This window comes from Mustela erminea, chromosome 4, assembly GCF_009829155.1.
Source record: "Mustela erminea isolate mMusErm1 chromosome 4, mMusErm1.Pri, whole genome shotgun sequence".
Taxonomy (NCBI): domain Eukaryota; kingdom Metazoa; phylum Chordata; class Mammalia; order Carnivora; family Mustelidae; genus Mustela; species Mustela erminea.
The window spans coordinates 147,269,992-147,288,704 of NC_045617.1; the positions used below are offsets into that span (position 1 = coordinate 147,269,992).

Consider the following 18,713-nt stretch of genomic DNA (forward strand, 5'->3'; position numbering starts at 1 on the left):
ACCGCTTGCTGTGGAGAGCCGCCCATCCCTGCGGAGACCAGAGACTGCAAGCCAGGGAACCTCGAAGTATAAACAAGGGTGTAGACCTGAAGAGCATGGGAGGGGTGAGTGGGGCGGAGGGGGGACATAAGCGAGAAGAAAAACGCTCTGCAGCTCAAGGTGGAGGTGAGCAGAAAGCAGCCAGGCCTCCCACAAACGAGCATCAGAAAAACAAATGAAACTGTCCCGAGGCTGAAGGCTTTGCCAGTTGCTTCTCCTGCAGACTTGAGAGACCTACTCCAGTTCCCTGAGCCGCTTGCTCCCTGGTAAACCCCAAGGCTCCCAGGGCCAGCGGGAGGTATCTGGTGCAGGAGGAGCTCGAGGCTGTCCCTCTGCCGGGAAGCGTCTCAGTGTTTCTGGGAAACCTGGAGGGTCACCTTCTGTGGAATGCTTGGCTCTGGGCGTCTTTGGGGGTGGTGGGGTGGGGTGGGGGCTCTCAGCTTTCCACTGAAACAAGCAAATTGGGAGGAAATGGGGCAGGGGTATGTGACAGCGTGGACCCCTTCCAGTGGGAACTTGCCAGAAGCCAAATGCACTCTATACAGGGCAATTTCCCATCTTCCAGTATCACGGAACCCCATGGTGGTGACGGGGTAGGAGTTTCACTAACGACCCTGAGCTGAAAGGCCCCCCAACATCAGAAGCAGGAAAGCAAGAATTCAGGAGTTCCCTCCTCCCTCCAGTGAAGCTCTTGGGTGCACGGACCCACAGGTCAGAATGATAGATGCGTTATTCTCTTGCAAAATTGCATGTAGTGTTTTAACCAAGTACAGAAAAGGGGAGGCGCCCAGTGTTGTGTGTGGGTGGGATGGAGGGAACCGGAGGGGAAGGGGCAGGTCAGGCTCTATCCTCACTCAACAGACGTGTGACCGCCTTTAAAACCTGTGAACACACCCAACTTCCGGTTACACCCACGTGGTTCGGTGGTTATTTAGAGAGGAGTAGAAATGCTCGTGCGCGGGTGTGGGACAGGGTGCCTGACAGAGCCCCCGGGGTTCTTGGAAGAGCGCCTGCAAGCCTTCCCTCGCTGCACAACACCTCGTGAAAAGTTGTGCTCAACTATCCATTACTGATTATAGGTAGTACCTGAGGGTGATAATTCTGTTGAGTCCCTGTTTCGACCGGATAACTGTGAGGGGAGAGACTTGGTGATCCTGGTCTTAAAAGCAAGATTCTTTCTCCTGCCACCCTCCCTCCCTCTCTCCTCAGCCTCAGGAGAATTGGGGGCCTGCCTTGGCTCTTGCACACACCTAGAATCTCATGGTTTACTTCATGATGATGACATTAATCCCAACAAAGGCTCATTTCTCCTCAGAAATTTGGGAATGTGTGTCGCTCGGTCTTTGGAGTTCCTTCTGAGGAAGTTCAGTGTGACTGTCCCAGGACGGACAGAAGAGGCAGTGGTGCAGTGGAATCGCTGGGGACAAGATGAACACTTTGCCAGAGCAGCTGAGCCCACATTGTGGAAATCCGTGCCAGGGAGGTTCTTATACGGATGACCAAAGCGCACCATATTACATGAAGGGGAAAATGCATCCACATTAAAAAAAAAAAAAAAGAAAAAAGCCCCAACGTTCAAATAGCTAATGGGCAAAGGCCACAGGGCTGGGCGAGGAGGGTTTGCCCCTCTGGGGCTGATCTCTCAAAGTCCTTATTTTCTGTAAATGCGGCAGTCTCCCAGAATGCAGTCCAGACCACAACTAGAAGCTGGAGGATGTAGGTCATATTTTTTCATTTTTTCAGCCAGTCTGTCCTACTCCACATTGAGCTCTATTCCAAGGCAAAGGTCAAGCATGACCTTTGCATATTTGTTTCAGGTCTGATGGAAACCAGCGCTCCAGAGACATTTTCTAAATGAATGAGTAACTGAGTCCGAGGGTGATCTCTCATCTCCTTGGTGATCAGAGGCTGTCGAAGTTTCCCATCAGCACAGAGTAGGGGAATGTAACCCAAGAGAGCTGTGGGTGCTCTTGGGGTGTTAGGAGGTTGGGAGCACTCTTTTGCACCTTTAATGAGCTTTATCCCACCTCCCACTTCGTCGGAGGGGAGGAGAAAGAGGGGAAGGGTAAGATCCATTAACACCCAGGGCCTGCCAGTGGTTTTCAGGTTTGGAAGGATTTGTGTTGCCTTTCGGAGTAGGCAGACCCCAGGCCAGAGAAAGAGAGGGACCAATAGATATTGTCTCGTGTAAATCAATCATCTAATCCATGAGATTGACAGTTGAATAGGTGTCCGGACAAGATGTTATCTGGAGTGGAGGGGGCTTCAGATTTTATTGACATAGATAAGACTTTCAGCAAAGAATCCCCATGAAAGATGCTTAGCAAGTAATTTCAAAGCAAGTTGTTTATAAAAATAATAAATGTTTCTCCCCACTTTATCCCAGGCTTCTGCTCCTAGTTCTTTTCCCTAATGTCTTTCCTCTTTCTAATGCACTGAAAGAGTACTACAGAAAAGACTTCTAAGAGAAACACTTAAAACTGGGATAAGGGAAATTTCATGGGAGGGGACATTATGAAGGCTGGATGACAAAAAGAAGCTCAGACCTGGCTCTTTGGATGATTTTCACTGAGCCCAAGTACAAAGAACACAGTCAGCTTTAGTAGTAATGTTTAGTTCCCTTTTCTGTATACTCACTGGGATAAGATGGTGTGTGGGAACGGAACTTGTGGTGAAGAAAATCTTGCCACAGAAGGACCCCACCCTTGCTTACCTTCCTCTGGAGCTAGTGTCAGTCCAGAGTGAATGGTAAACGTGGGGCTTCCTGTGTTCTGCAGTGTGCATTGCTACACCACTAACTCCAGTGGATTGAACCAGAATGCAAAATTTATGGCTCTTTTGAAATGTGATGAAGCAACATACAATTCAGAAATAGGGTGGCCACATTTTCTGTATTATGTTGCACTCTTTTGCACAACATGTAAGAACACAACATGAGAAACCTATGAAAGAAGGAAATAGAACAACTGAGGTTGTTGGCTGGGGAGGCTCTGTAGGGTAAAGGCAGAATATTAAACACCCCACCCATCCTCTGTGGCTATTATTCTTGTCTCCCAGTCTCTACCATTTCCCCCTTTCCATTATTCTGTCCCATTGTTCTTCCGTCCATCCACCCACCGTTCCACCCATCTGTCCATCTACCCATCCATCCATCCATCCATCCACCCATCCCTCACCTGTCCATGCATCCAACCAACCCTTCATCCACCCATCTATCCTTCCGCACACCCATCCATCTATCATCCATCACCCACCAACCCATCTATTCATCCATTCATCCAACCAACCCTTCATCCATCCATCCATCCATCCATCCATCCATCCATCCACCTATCCATCCATCCAACCAACCCTTCACCCATCCCTCCATCCACACACCCACCCATCTATTCATGCATCCATTCATCCATCCACCACTCATTGGGTACCATGATATTCTAGCTGAGAATACAGACAGCAGTGCCAAGCCAGTAAATGTTAAACTACCAGTGTTTGTTGATTTTCATGATGCAAATACCCACACCTACCACATCTGATTTCAAGCTACCAGCATTACATCACTGAACACAAAGTTGGGAAGAGATATTCAGTAGCATACAAATTATACAGTGTTTCCAACACAAAGATACAATAGATGTAAAGAACCTCAAGCACACAGATAATTGTTAAATTTGGAAGTGACAAGTTTTGAGTATTACTAAGTTTGCTGTCAGTACAATTTATTAAATTGCACATTTATATAATTTAACTTTAGATAATGGCTGTTTTAACAATCGGCTCACAACATTTCTGAAAATTTAACAATTTAACCATTGGCTCTTGTAAGTAGATACAAGTTGGCTTTAGCTTACCACTGGACAGAGATAAATAATATATGCTGTCTGCTTTATGAAAAAGTTTTAGCTAGAAATAAGACACATACATAAGTAGTCCTCCAGTTGATGTGATAGTGCAATAGGGAAAGTGCTGGGCACGGAGTTAATAGGGAAGTGGGGTGCCTCGGTGGCTGGGTAACTGACAGTTAAGCCTCTGACTCTTGATTTGGGCTCAGGTCATGAGATCATGATCTCAGGGTCATGAGATCGAGCCCATGCATGGAGCATGGAGCCTGTTTAAGATTCTCTCTCCTTTTCCTTGAACCCCCTCACTGCTCACATGCATGCACACTCTCCCTCTCTCTCAAAAACAAAAGCAAGAGTTATTTGGGAGACCCTCCAAAATAAAATCACCTTGAGGAAAGGGTGGGTGAGGACAGGATGGGCTCAACACAAGCATCTAAGAATACAGAGCAGGGTTGGTCTGACCCTAGCATGTGGCCCTTTCCAAGTCAATAATAGTTCTTCTTTGTGGTCAGTGTCTTCAGACCCAAACACCCTGGGACAACAGTCATCCTTGGCAAAGTGTTGCCTGCAGAAGGAAAAACTCTAACTTGGGAGCTCAAGCCCACATAGCCCGGCAGGATGGGTGAGGACCAGGATGAACAGGGACCGCTTGGTGCCACAGAGTCACACCTGTCAAACTCTGCAGGCCTGTTCCTCAACACCAACATCTCATGGCAATGAAATGAACAATATATATTGGATTAATGACATTTTCCAAGTCCTGGAATCAATGGCAGAACTTACACCCTTTGGAATGAGAAGGCCCTTGAGATTTTTTTTTAGACACTTTGGCTGGCAAGAATTTAAGGGACATTCTTGGGTTTGAGCAAACAGTAGGGGGAAAAAAAGAACTAAGAGTTATGATCATTTGTATTCTGACTTGTAGAGCAGATCACAGGGGACAGAATCTGCCACGTATGTGTACGTGTGCTTAGAGAAACAGATGTTGGCCAAAACACACAAGTGGTATCACTAGATGATAATTTTATGTGTGTGCATGTGCCAAAACCTGAGAGCTAAGCTAGATGATCAATTTTGGAAGGAGGATTTACTTTTCTAGATATGCTTGCATTGTTTAATAATGTCATCTATTTTTCTGTCAAAGAAATTCATCAATGAGCCATATCCACCAACCACAAAAAAGGCAAGTATGGTTAAAGAAGGAAACAAAAAGTCCAACTGTAATTCCAACAGCCAGAAATATCTGCTATTAATATTTTGCTGTTTAACCTCTAGACCTTCTGCTAGGCATGATGTATGTCCTTTGTACTCTCTCATTGGCCTTGTGTGACTCTGACTCCTGATCTGTACTTCTGAGCCCCAGGGGTAGGGAGCAGGGCAGAAGGCTCACACCTCACACTGTTGTTAAGTTGCATTTTTTTCCAACATGGTAACCTCTTCAGCTTGGCTTACATATATATATATTTTTTAATTTAAGGGAGAGAGAGAGGGAGGAAGAGAGAAAGAGAGCATAAGCAGGGGAAGCAGCAGGCAGAGGGAGGGAGAAGCAGGCTCCCCACTGAGCAAGTAGCCAATGCAGGACTTGATCCCAGGACCCTGGGATCACGACCTGAGCCGAATGCAGACACTTAACTGACTGAGCCACCCAGGTGTCTCTCTCACACATTTTTTTTTTTAACCCATCTCAATTAGCCCTGTTTCATTCCCCACAACTATGTCATAGCTGAAACCATTCTCTCTGTAGCTTACCTCCTACTTCAGAGAAAATACAGACTTATCATCTGTGATTTTTTTTTTTTAACTTCTGTAGGGATCAAGGGCAGGCCAACCCAAGATGGACCAATTAGGTGTGAATATTAAGTTAAAAGCAACCCAAACCCAGCAGATTCAGAAAAAGCTCTTATGTCTTCCTCAACTCCCTGCTTTCCCAAGAAGAGAGATATCAACAAAGATTCCTCTCTATCTAAGAAATTTCTATACATAATAGGGCACCTGTGTTTTCCAAACACCTCTTTTCATCTTCCTGCTAATGGTCTTTCTCCCCCTTGGTATCCTCAGAATCTTACCTCTCTCCTTAGCTCACAGAAGCCTTTTTGCCTGTTTTTGGAATTCCCATGTCTGTGTGGGTTCTCTGTACATACACTATTAGATTTGATTTTGTCATATTAATCTGTCTCATGTCAATTTGATTCTTAGTCCAGCTGGAAGGACCTCAAAGGGCATAGAAAATTCTTCCTCCCCAACACTTCTTTCCCTTCCACTTCTAAATCTGTGCCCATTCTTTTTTCCCTCTGTTCCAGATGGGAATCTACATTTTACCCTAAGGTCCATGCTGTTACTTTAAAAAAAAAAATCCAAGTATGGACCCTCAATTTTTTTTTTTTTTTTTTTTTTTTTTTTGCTTCACAGGTAAGGTCCATGCTGTTACTTAAAAAAAAAAAAAAAATCACTTTTTTTTTTGCTTCACAGGTAATCATATCCATATTGGAAAATTTAGAAATATAAGAAAACACACAAGAGAAAAAATAAAGTCACGTATAATTTGACAAGACTTTAAAAGATTTTAAAGTGACAATCATTGCTAACATTGTAAATTCTTTGTTTTTTCCATGCATGCTTGCATGTAGCTGTACATTAAATAAGTATTTTTTTACACACTGGAGATTATTCCATACATACTATTTCATGCATCTCCTTTCCCTTTTTCAATAGATCATGAATATTTTTTGCATGGTGGGTCTTCTTCTTTTTTTTTTTTTTTAAATTGAAAGAAAGAGAAAAAGGGGGGTGGAGAAGGAGAGAGAGAGAGAGAATCTTAATCAGGCTGCATGTCCAGTATGGAGCCCAACATGGGGCTCAATCTCATGACCCTGAGATCATGATCTGAGCTGAAACAAGAGTCAAATGCTTAACCAGCTAAGCCACCCAGGGTCCCCATGGCCAATCTTCTACAATGAGAATTTTAAAATAATTTTTGAAAGTTAAGAATCACTTTCATGGCTTTTCCCCTCATTTTAAACATGGTGTGTACTCGTTGTAGAATAATCAGAAGATACAGTTAGAAGGGAGAGAAACCTAGATACCTACAGCCCCATTTCTGAAGTTTGATTAGCTAACATAGTTTTATATAAACATATGAACATAAAAAACCTATGAAATAAAAATATGTTCATAACCAGATGACATAATTTTATATAGTCTATCTTATAAAAATAGGCTCAGCCAAAAGACTCCACTCCAAAACTGCTAGAACTTGTACAGGAGTTCAGTAAAGTGTCAGGATATAAAGTCAATGCACAGAAATCAGTTGCATTTCTCTACACCAACAAGAAGAAAGAGAAATTAAGGAGTCAATCCCATTTACAATTGCACCCCAAATGATAAGATACCTAGGAATAAACCTAACCAAAGAGGCTAAGAATCTATACTCAGAAAACTGTAAGTACTCATGAAAGAAATTGAGGAAGACACAAAGAAATGGAAAAATGTTCCATGCTCCTAGATTGGAAGAACAAATATTGTGAAAATGTCTATGCTACCTAAAGCAATCTACACATTTAATGCAATTCCTATCAAAATACCATCCATTTTTTCAAAGAAATGGAACAAATAATCCTAAAAATTTATATGGAACCAGAAAAGACCTCGGATAGCCAAAGGAAAATTGAAAAAGAAAGCCAAAGTTGGTGGCATCACAATTCTGGACTTCAAGCTCTATTACAAAGCTGTCATCATCAAGACAGTACGGTACTGGCACAAAAACAGACACATAGATCAATGGAACAGAATAGAGAGCCCAGAAATAGACCCTCAACTCTATGGTCAACTAATCTTCGACAAAGCAGGAAATGGAAAAAAGACAGCCTCTTCAATAAGTGGTTTTGGGAAAATTGGACAGCCACATGCAGAAAAATGAAATTGGACCATTTCCTTACACCATACACGAAAATAGACTCAAAATGGATGAAAGACCTCAATGTGAGAAAGGAATCTATCAAAATCCTTGAGGAGAACACAGGCAGCAACCTCTTCGACCTCAGCCGCAGCAACATCTTCCTAGGAACATCGCCAAAGGCAAGGAAAGCAAGGGCAAAAATGAACTATTGGGATTTCATCAAGATCAAAAGTTTTTGCACAGCAAAGTTAACAGTTAACAAAATCAAAAGACAACTGACAGAATGGGAGAAGATATTTGCAAACGACATATCAGATAAAGGGCTAGTGTCCAAACTCTATAAAGAACTTAGCAAACTCAACAACCAAAGAACAAATAATCCAATCAAGAAATGGGCAGAAGACATGAACAGACATTTCTACAAAGAAGACATCCAGATGGCCAACAGACACATGAAAAAGTGCTCCACATCACTCGGCATCAGGGAAATACAAATCAAAACCACAATGAGATATCACCTCATACCAGTCAGAATGGCTAAAATTAACAAGTCAGGAAATGACAGATGCTGGCGAGGATGCGGAGAAAGAGGAACCCTCCTCCACTGTTGGTGGGAATGCAAGCTGGTGCAACCATTCTAGAAAACAGCGTGGAGGTTCCTCAAAATGTTGAAAATAGAACTACCCTATGACCCAGAAATCACACTACTGGGTATTTAGCCTAAAGATACAAATGCAGTGATCCGAAGAGGCACGTGCACCCATGTCTACAATAGCCAAACTATGGAAAGAACCTAGATGTCCATCAACAGATGAATGGATAAAGACGATGTGGTATATATACACAATGGAATACTATGCAGCCATCAAAAGAAATGAAATCTTGCCATTTGCAATGATGTGGATGGAACAAGAGGGTATTATGCTTAGCGAAATAAGTCAATGGGAGAAAGACAACTGTCATATGATCTCCCTGATATGAGGAAGTGGAGATACAACATGGGGGTTTAGGGGGTAGGAGAAGAATAAATGAAACAAGATGGGATTGGGAGGAAGACAAACCATAAGTGACTCTTAATCTCACAAAACAGACTGAGGGTTGCTGGGGGGAGGGGGGTTGAGAGAGGGGAGTGGGGTTATGGACATTGGGGAGAGTATGTGCTATGGTGAGTGCTGTGAAGTGTGTAAACCTGGCAATTCACAGACCTGTACCCCTGGGGATAAAAATATATTAAATGTTTATGTTAATAAAAAATTAAAAAAAAATAGGCTCAGCCAGGCATCATTCAATATCATTTTTGATATGCAAATATTACTGCATTTAATCCTCATAACACCTTGTGTGGTTGCTATGTGAGAACAATCTCCATTTTCCAGATGAGGAGACCGAGGCCCGGAGAAACTAAGTAACCTTTCTAAAGCTGCATAACAGTACATGGTAGAATTGGGGTATGGACCAAGGCAGTCTGCCTCCAGAGGCTGGATGTGAACAACTCAGCTACAGGGCTCTCAACTTATAGAGACCATTTTTCCGTGTTGATAAGTATCACTCTCTGTGCCATGCTTATAATGTTCTACCACACCTCAAATACTGAGTTTTGTTTTCTTCTGGCTCTTTTAAGATTTTCTTTTCCAATTAGTAGTTGCATAGGGAATTGCTTTTGTGCTGTGAATGGATTCTCTCTTCAGCTTTTTCTAAATGGTTAACCAAGCATCCAACTTTCACTTCCTGAATCACGTATCCTTTCTCCACCAATTTAAACTGCTGGCTTTGTTTTGGCTTCTCTCTTCTCCTGGTTTCTTTGGAAACTGATTTCATTTAGTATCCACTCTCTCCCCTGGGTTTTGAAAATATGAGCTAGTTTTGAGTTACTTATACATTTGGTTAATCGATTGAGGTAGTTGTCCACTTAACAAAATTTATAGGGGATGCAATAGTGAATAAGATTTTAAAAACTCTCTCACAGGGCTGACAATCTATACATGTATATGACACTTTTACAAAACACTTAAATGTCATACTTAAAATGCGCTGGGTACTGTTTTTAGCAATTTATAAATACCATCTCTTTTAATCCTCATAGCAAGTCTCAGGTAGGTACTGTTTTTTTTTCTCCGTATTTCACGGGAGAAAATGAAGCATGGAGAGGTTAAGTCACTTGCCCAAAGCCTCTTATCAGATAAGTAGGGAGCTGGTGAGAGTGAGCAGGCAATTTCCAGTTAATGCAGTAAGTGTTACTTATCATGGGGGAAATACAGGGTTCTGTGGCAGCTCTTAGCAAGGGCACTTGGGGCCATGACACTCAGGAAAGACCTTGGCAGAGAGCAGTGTCCAAATGATTCCTGAAGAATAAGAAGCAGTAGGCTGGTGAAGGGACCCAGGAGTGTGGGGGTAAGAATATTTAAGCTGGAGAAAGCAGTAGTACAAAGACCTAGAGAAGAGAGAAAAGAGAATGTGATCTCCTAGAAGCTGGAAGAAATGGAGTGTGGCTGAAAGGGAAGGTGGGGCTAGGTGCGTGGGAGGTGAGAAGTCCTGGACTTGGAAGGGTCAGTAGGAGCCACTGCCTTGTGAGTCATTTGAAGGGGATTTTAAGAGGAGGCACTGAAGAGCTTTAAACAGGAGAGAGATTGCTCTAGATGCTGCATGGAGATGGGTATCCACGGCACAAGGGTGCGGGCAGGGCAAAATGTTGGAAGGGGCTCTTCCAATGGTCTCGGTGAAAAATGATGTTGCCTTCAGAGCAGAAGACATGGGATGGAGAGAAACAAGTGGACTCAGGTGTTCCCTTGAAGGAGATGGATTGGATGGGTGAAGAAGAGGGGAGTCAGTGATCATGATCTGCTCTTGGCTTAACTGATAAATCTCTCTATTACCATCTTATGGCTGTGATGAAAGTGTGGATAATAAATCAACTAACCTTAATATGCAGAGAAGAAAAGATAACTTGCCTCTGGTCTAACCATTACACTCTTATGACTTCCCCCTTTGGCACTCACGAAACCCTTACAGAGGGAGGGCTGCAACGTTTATAAATATGGCGGACGTTAAGAGTATTATCTCCGATGGCAGGATTAGGCACAATTAAAGCAAACTTCTTTTTGCAGCTTTACTGAGACATATTTCGTATGCCATAATATTTACCCACTTGAAGTGTTTACTTCAGTGGTTCTTAGTATATTCAGAGTTGTGTAGTCATTTACCACAATCTAATTTTAGAACATAGTCAGTACCTCAAAAAGAAACTCTGTACCCATTAGTAGCCCCACCCTATTCCAGTTTCCCTACCTCACCCCTGCCCTAGGCAACCATTAATCTGCTTTGTGTCTCTGGATTTGTCTCTTCTGGACATTTCACATAAATGATGTCATAATATACAGTCTTTTGGGGCCGCCTTCTTTCATCGAGCATAATGTTTCCAAGGTCCATCCTTGTTAAAGCATGTGACCGTACTTCATTTCTTTCAATGGGTGAATAACATTCCATTGTAGGGCTATAACATGTTTTGTGTATATATTCACCAGTTAATGGACATTTGGGTTTTTTCCATTTTTTTGGTTAGTAAGCATAATGCTTCCATGAACACTCATGTACAGGTTTGTTTGCACGGGTGTGTGATTTTCAAAGCCGTTATACCATTTCACATTCCCACCAGCAATGTGTGAGGGTGTTAATGTTTCCACATTCTCATCAACATTTGTTACTCTGTCTTTTTTACTTTAGCCATTCTAGTGCAGGCGACTTGGTTATCTTACTGTAGTCTTGGCTTGAATTTCTCTAATCACTAATGATGTTGAACAATTGTTCATGTGTTTTTTGGCCATTTGTATATTTTTCTTTGGGTAAATGTCTCTATAAATTCTTGGTTCATTTTTAAATTGGGTTATTTATCTTTGTAAGAGTTCTTTATATATTGTGGATACAAGCCCGTTGACAGATATGTGATTTGCGAATATTTTCTCCCATTCTGTGCCTTGTGCTTTCTTAATGATGTCTTTTGATACACAAAATTCAAGATTGCTAAACTTCAGTTTATTTATTATTTTTTTGTTACTTATGCTTCATAAGAAACCATGACCTAACGTAAAGTTAGGATTTGCTCCTATGCTTTCTGCTAAAAATTTTATAGTTTGGGGTCTTACATTTAGGTTATAATCCATCTTTAGTTAATTTTTGCATATGGCATAAAGAAGAGGCTCAAACTCATTCTTTTGATGTGGATATCCAGTTGTTCCAGAACCATCTGTTAAAAAATTTCCCCATTGAGTTGGCTTGGCATGCATAAGTTAAAATTTGTTCTTTATGCTTTCCTTTTTCCCCAAAAATTATATCCCCAGAAAGGAAGAAACAAAGAAAGTAAGAAAAAAGAGAACTAAATCCGTAATCTTGTTTTTCTTCCTTTTTCAGTGGAAGACTGAGTAGGTTTTGCCTGAGTTGAATTTAGTTGGGTATCTTTTCTGACACCAGATCACACCATCCTTTTATCTTTTGCTCATTATCGAAACAGCCTGTCTCCTCTTAAGTCCTGCTGTTGCAGAGTTCATGATGGCAGAACTATCTGGTGAATCTCAGCTCTACAAGTAAAGAGAAAGCCCTGTAAAAATAGCTAAGAATTTTCCCAGATACTTTATGTGTGTGATATATGGGAGAAGTTACTCTCATGCTGACATAGGGAACAAATGTAGATTAACTACATAAGCTATTTGGTTATAATGCTAAGTTTTTAAAAAAATCTTTAAGTAATGTCTATACCCAACATGGGGCTCAAACTCACGACCTTGAGATCAAGAGTCGCAAGCTCTACCGGCGGGACCCAGCCAGGGGCCCCTATAATGCCAATTTTTAAAATGTTTTCTTTACCCCTGAAATTAGTAATACATTATATGTTAACTAACTTGAATTTAAATAACATCTAAAAAAATTAATAAAATGTTTTCAAGGTTTGTGAAGAAGCACATAGTGTTTGGTATTATACATCTACTAAACAAAAGTTTAAAAACACTTAAATCATGGGGTGCCTGGGTGGCTCAGTGGGTTAAAGCCTCTGCCTTCGGTTGGGTCATGGTTCCGGAATCCTGGGATCGAGCCCCAAATCGGGCTCTCTGCTCGGCAGGGAGCCTGCTTCCTCCTCTCTCTCTGCCTACTTTTGATCTCTGTCAAATAAATAAATAAAATCTTTTTAAAAATACTTAAATCATTCTGAAAATGTTGATTGTGGTAGGTCAGCTGCCTAAGTCTTTTTAAGAGAATCATGGCGGTATGAAACATACTGTTAATAGTTTCACCCAGTAATATCTTTTGGAAAATAACCTAAGAAATTATTCTAAGAGAATTTAAAGAAATACAAAGATGTGTTATTTATAATGGACAAAGACGGAAAAATATTTCAATGCCCAAGAAGCAGAGGATGGGTAAACAAACTCTATTTGACAGGAAAATGTTATAGAACCCTAACTACTAAATATGGTTATTACAGTATGAGATAGTAATGTGTACAAATGCATATATTCATGTGAAGTGAGTGAAAGAGAATTTGTATATATATCTGGACTGAAAACGGTCTATGGATGGACAGAGACTGACCAAATTCAAGATGAACTTAGTGCAATATTGATGTCCGGTAGATTTATTTCCACAGCACACACATGCAAATCTGCTTACATGTAAAACGGAAGTGAAAACAGCCTTTCTGAGAGCCTACTGAAATACCTCTGTATTTCCACAACCTATGTTTTTCTTAATTATTTCCTAATTCATTGAATTATTATGTTAATATGGGGGGAATAAGCCTTTGGAAAGAAGAAATTGAAGATTTATCAGAATTCAACCGTTGAAATTATTATTCCCGAGGAGGATAACCAATGCTACATGAAGCATTTTTCGTTGATCTTTGATGAGGCACACTGCAAATGTGTCTGCTCATTATTTGGACTGAGGAAGAGTCAACTTTTGATCTTGGGCATTGGGCGGTGTATTCATTTCCTGGGGCTGCTGTGAACAAGATACCACAAACTGGGTGGTATTAAACAAAAGCAACTTATTACTGCGTGCTGCTAGGGGTTAGAGGTTTAGAATCGAGGTGTCAGCATGATTGGTTCCTCCCGAGGACTCTGCTCCTTGTCTCTTCCTCGCTTCTGGTGACAGCTGTCCGTCTTTGGTGTGCCTCGTCTTGTAGACACATCACTGCAGTCTCTGCCTGTGTCCTCCCTACATTCTCCCTGTCTCTGTGTCTTCTTACAAGGACGTCAGTCATATGGTATGCTAGGCTCACCTTACTCCCCAGAGCCTCATTTTAAGTTAGCTAATCACATTTACAATAATACAGTCACATTTCCGAATACGATCACAGTCTGAGATGCCGTGTGTTAGGACTTCAACAGATTTTCTTTTAAGGGGACAAAACTGAACCCAAACAAGGGGCTTTCGGGTTAATTTAATTAATGTACTGTTTTGATTAATTCCAAAGCAAAACCCTGGTTTCCCATTACAGACCCTACAGGGATCTGCTCAGAACAGTGGTGGGTAGTGGAGGAATGGTCCTAGGAAGTTGGGCAGATTGTTCTAGTAGGCTGTTGACCTTTCTCCTTGAGAAGGTGGCCTCACTTCTGGTTGACCTTGGATGTGATGGTTAAGCCCAGTGAGCCTTAAGACTGAGGCTGTCGTGTGGGGAATGTCTTGGTTTTAGGGTCTCCACACATTAGAGAAATGCTCCTGGCTTCATCGATCCTTCACTCAGACTCCTTGGTGGATGGAGAGTGGCGAAGCTGATTAGTGTGTTTGAAAGATGGCTCTGAGCATGGTCCAAGGAGCCCCCTTCTCTCCCCTTTGGAGCCAGCTGCCTGCTGGTTCTGCCTTTTCTTTTTTCTCTTTCTTTCTTTCTTTCTTTCTTTCTTTCTTTCTTTCTTTCTTTCTTTCTTTCTTTCTTTTTTTTGGATGTAAAATTATGCCAGGGCAGTATGCCATGGGGGAAGCCATTGTTGGTCCAACCTGCTTTTGAGTGGGTAAGCCCTCCTCATGCTGAGGGGTTGGGATCAGCCTAGCTCTCGGTCCCCAGATGTAAGGCACACTCTCCAACCTGGCCTTTACCTACACTGGAAGTGTGTCTGCATTTCCAGTAATTTGGATGACATTTGGTTTTCTTCTGCGTGTCTCCTGTGTCTAGGTCTCAACTGGCTCCAAGTTCAGGGAGAAAGAAGAGATGTCTGTCTAGGTTTTCTTGAACTTCCAGAAAAGGATGCAGTTGTTTTCAGACATGGCCTCTACACGGGAAGAGCCAGGTGTGGGAAGCACACACAGGTAAGATATGGTGGACGCAGGTTATGAACCTCCAGTTCCCAAGCTTTTCCTCCGCGCACTGTTGTGAGAGAGGTGCAGCCCCCAAACGGGGCAGCGGTGAGAATAAGGCACTACTCTGTCCATTTCTAGCTGCTTTTTATACCCGTTTATCCATCAGCAAACTTTAAGCAGAGTCTGGTCTGGGCAAGCAGCCATGCCAGTCCCTGCCAGGAACACAACGAACCAGAAGGCAAACACGGTCCCTCCTCAGTGGATTTACAGCCTTGTTGGAGAAAGAGGCACATAAAAAAGACAAGTTACATTACAAGACGGATGTGGTCAGTGCCAGTGAGTTTTAGGGGCCATTAAAGTGCCATAAAAATTCTGAAGAGGAAGAGAACACTTTGGGACACTGTGCCGATAAGAATCTAAGGGGTGGAGGGGAGATCCTTGTTGAACAAGAGAATTTTCAAGGCCAGGAGTACAGTGCGTGAAAAGGGCCTGAATTTTTAACATTTACGAAATTTTAGTGAGCAACTTGAGCAACATGGAAGCAGTCCCTGTAGGGTGAAAAGCCAGGGGACGAGGCAGATACGGTATAATGTGGTACTCAGAAGGGCAGGCTCAGACCCCAACCCTGTAACCTGGACGTTCAGCCCAGACTCTTAGGACTGGCATACTCTGGGGCATGTCACGTCAGCTCTGCGTGCCTCAGTTTCCCCATCGCTACACTGGGCGCTGTCCTAGGTGCTGAGGATACAGCAGTAAGGAAAGTCCCTGTTTATTTCGTGCTTACTGTAAGAGTAGGTGGGGTTCTAAGCACTTTTTCTGTATTAATTCATTTAATCCCCAGAGTAACCCTGCGAGGTAGGTACTTTTATTGGGAAGTGTGGTCCAGAGAGGCTAAGCACCATGGACTTGTCTCACAACAAGCAAGAAGCAGAGGCAGGGTACACATTCAAGAAGTCTGGCACAAGAAGCCGTGCTTTGAACCCCAGTGCTAACTCGCTTTGAAGTGGAAGGTTCATTGAAGGGAGTGGCAGGGGATATGTGATTGCATAGCGTGGTGATGACCTTGGGCACTAGAATAAGGAAAATCAGAGCATCTTGCAGCTGGAATTCCTTCCAGTTTACTGCATTGCTGCTTGAACAAGTTGTTTGGATTTAAAATGATAGGTTCTAGTGGCCACTGAAGGCCTTGCAAGAGAGATAAGTAGTTAAAAAAAAAAAAAAGCCAAAAACCAAAAAACCAATTACTTTAAGATTTTTTTCCCCCCTGTGACATAAATTGTGGTTTGAGGAGGAGACAGTTCAGAGGTAAGGGAGAGACTCATAGGAGGGGATGATAAGCCTGAATCGAGGGCAGGATTAGAGCAAAATGGAAGGGGCAGAATTGAAAGATGCTCCTAAAAGATGACTATTGGGTCCAGGAAAAAGGTTTAACACACCGTTTTTCCAGGATTAATGCCAGAGATACACAGTACTGTGGTTTTTAAAGGACTCTGCAATCACTCCCTAATTAATCCATCCCACTGGGAGGCACACTTATCATTAAAAGGAGGCAGCTGATTTCAAAGCTTCATACCCTCCCTTCACAGTTCAGCTTTATATTTGGTTTCCAGAATAATATGTGTTGCCTGGAGAGCTGGGGGAATGGAATAAAGGAACTTCATGTTCGTTCTCTGTAGTAGGGTTTGAGCCTGTCACTGCTTATTCCTTAAGAATTAGAAAAACGGTGCCTTACAGCTGAAACAGGAGACTGTAGAGCAGAATGTGTAAAAAGGTGATATAAACCTTCTGGCCACTGTTAGCTCTATGAAGACCTCTCAGTTTAAAGAATGATGTACATCTGCTCCTCTTCAAGAGAGATTAGAATGTCAGTAGCTGTATTTGCTTGAGGATGCAACAGAGATTCGGTGATCTGGAAATGGAAGAGGGATTCAAAATATTTTTGTTCTGATGGAGGACAGGTGGGAGAGAATTTGAGCTCCAAATCCCACTGGGGCAGGATTATCTAATCCTCTGGCCCTTAATCCCTTTGTTGTGTTGGTATGGAGACTTCTGCTGAGATGGCTCCAGTTCACCTCACTTCCCCAAACTACCACACTCAGGTCAATAATTAGCAAACCACGTGAGGGAAAGACAATGTTCATTCTTTTCACAAAAATTTCGGCATGGTCTCAAATCTCCCCAAAATCCTAAGAACAAAATGTAGAATTAGAATACTATGCAGCCATTTACGAAATGTGCCACGATGTAAGGCATTTCGCGGGGAAGATGAGGATAAAAATCTCTCTAATGGAATTTGTATTGCCAAATAGTCATCCAGGCGCCCTCCTGTTTTTTGTTTAAAAAAAGGTGTATGTAGGGATGCCTGGGTGGCTCATGATCCCAGGGTCCTAAGATTGAGTCCCGCATCGGGCTCCCTGCTCAGTGTGGAGCCTGCTTCTCCCTCTCCCTCTGCTTTCTCCCCCTGCTTGTTCTCTTTCTCTCTCACACAGATTCAAAATCTTTTTTTAAAAAAGGGTGTATGTATATATGTGTGTTTGTGAATGCATGGGAACGTCTATGTGGATTTATCTTCCTTGGGATTCATTTAGCTTCTTGGAAAAAATATCCATCTGTGGTGGGAAATTCTCATACCTTATGTTTTCTCCTTCTAAATTTTTATTTTGAAATGGTTAGAGATTCACAGGGAGTTGCAGAAAATAGCGCAAAGAGGTCCTATGTGCCCTCCCCCAGTTTCCCTTGGGGGGGTTACATTCTGTGTTGACGACACACAGTAGCAACGGCAGGAAATTGACGTTGGCACAGGATGTGTGTGGTTCTGTGTTGTTTCGTTGATGTGTAGACTCCGGCAACAACCACAGCACCAAAGCTAGAGTAGCATTCGGTCCCCACAAAGGTCCTCTGCTGTCGCCCCTCTCAGTCACTCAGACCTCCCTCCCCCTCCGGTCATTCTTCCTGATCCCTGGATGCTATCAACCTGCCATCAAATGTTTGATGATGTTGAGAATGTAATATAAATAGATCCACAGCGTGCGTCCTTTTGAGACTGGCTTTCTTCACTCAACACGTTGCCTTAAGGTCCATCCAAGTCCTTGTGTGCATCAATGGTCCCTTCATTTGTATTGCCAAATAGTCATCCGTGGTTGGCTGAACCACAGTTGAACCATTCACCTAGGACAGACGTCAGTAATTGTTTCCAGTTCTCAGCTACTATGAATACAGCTGCCATGAACATTGTGTCCAGGTGGTGTGTGGACATAAATTTTAATTTCTGTGGAATAAATGCTGATGGGTGGGTCATATGGTGAGTATGTGTTTAGTTTTTTAAGGAAATGTCAAATTAATTTCTGGAGTAGCTAATACTATTTTATAGCCCCCCCCCACCCCAGCAGTATTTGAAATATCCAGTTTCTCTACATCGTCGCCAACATTTGGCATTGTCAGTTTTCATTTTAGCTGTTCTAATGTATGCGTAGTGAGAACTCATCTCAGTCTTGCATTTTTCTTAACAAGTGATGTTGGACACCTTTTTGTGTGTTTCTCTGCCACCTGTAAATCTTCTTGGTGAAGTACTGCTCAAACGTTTGCTAATTTTTAGCAGGTTTTTATTTCCTTATTTTTAAGTTTTGAGAGTTCTTTGCCTTATTGTTTGCTCT

The 18,713-nt window shown here is 42.4% G+C and overlaps 1 protein-coding gene and 1 long non-coding RNA gene across 8 annotated transcripts in view; one reads left to right on the forward strand and one right to left on the reverse strand.

Moving 5' to 3' along the window:
* Positions 1-18,713, reverse strand: part of RIPOR2 (RHO family interacting cell polarization regulator 2) — a 215,494-nt gene that overhangs the window by 126,228 nt on the left and 70,553 nt on the right. The window lies entirely within an intron of this gene.
* The window catches only part of LOC116589247, a 48,249-nt gene continuing 44,287 nt past the window's right edge, over positions 14,752-18,713 (forward strand). The window contains exon 1 of the long non-coding RNA XR_004285269.1: positions 14,752-15,069. This is a non-coding gene — a long non-coding RNA (uncharacterized LOC116589247). The remainder of the gene's footprint in view (positions 15,070-18,713) is intronic.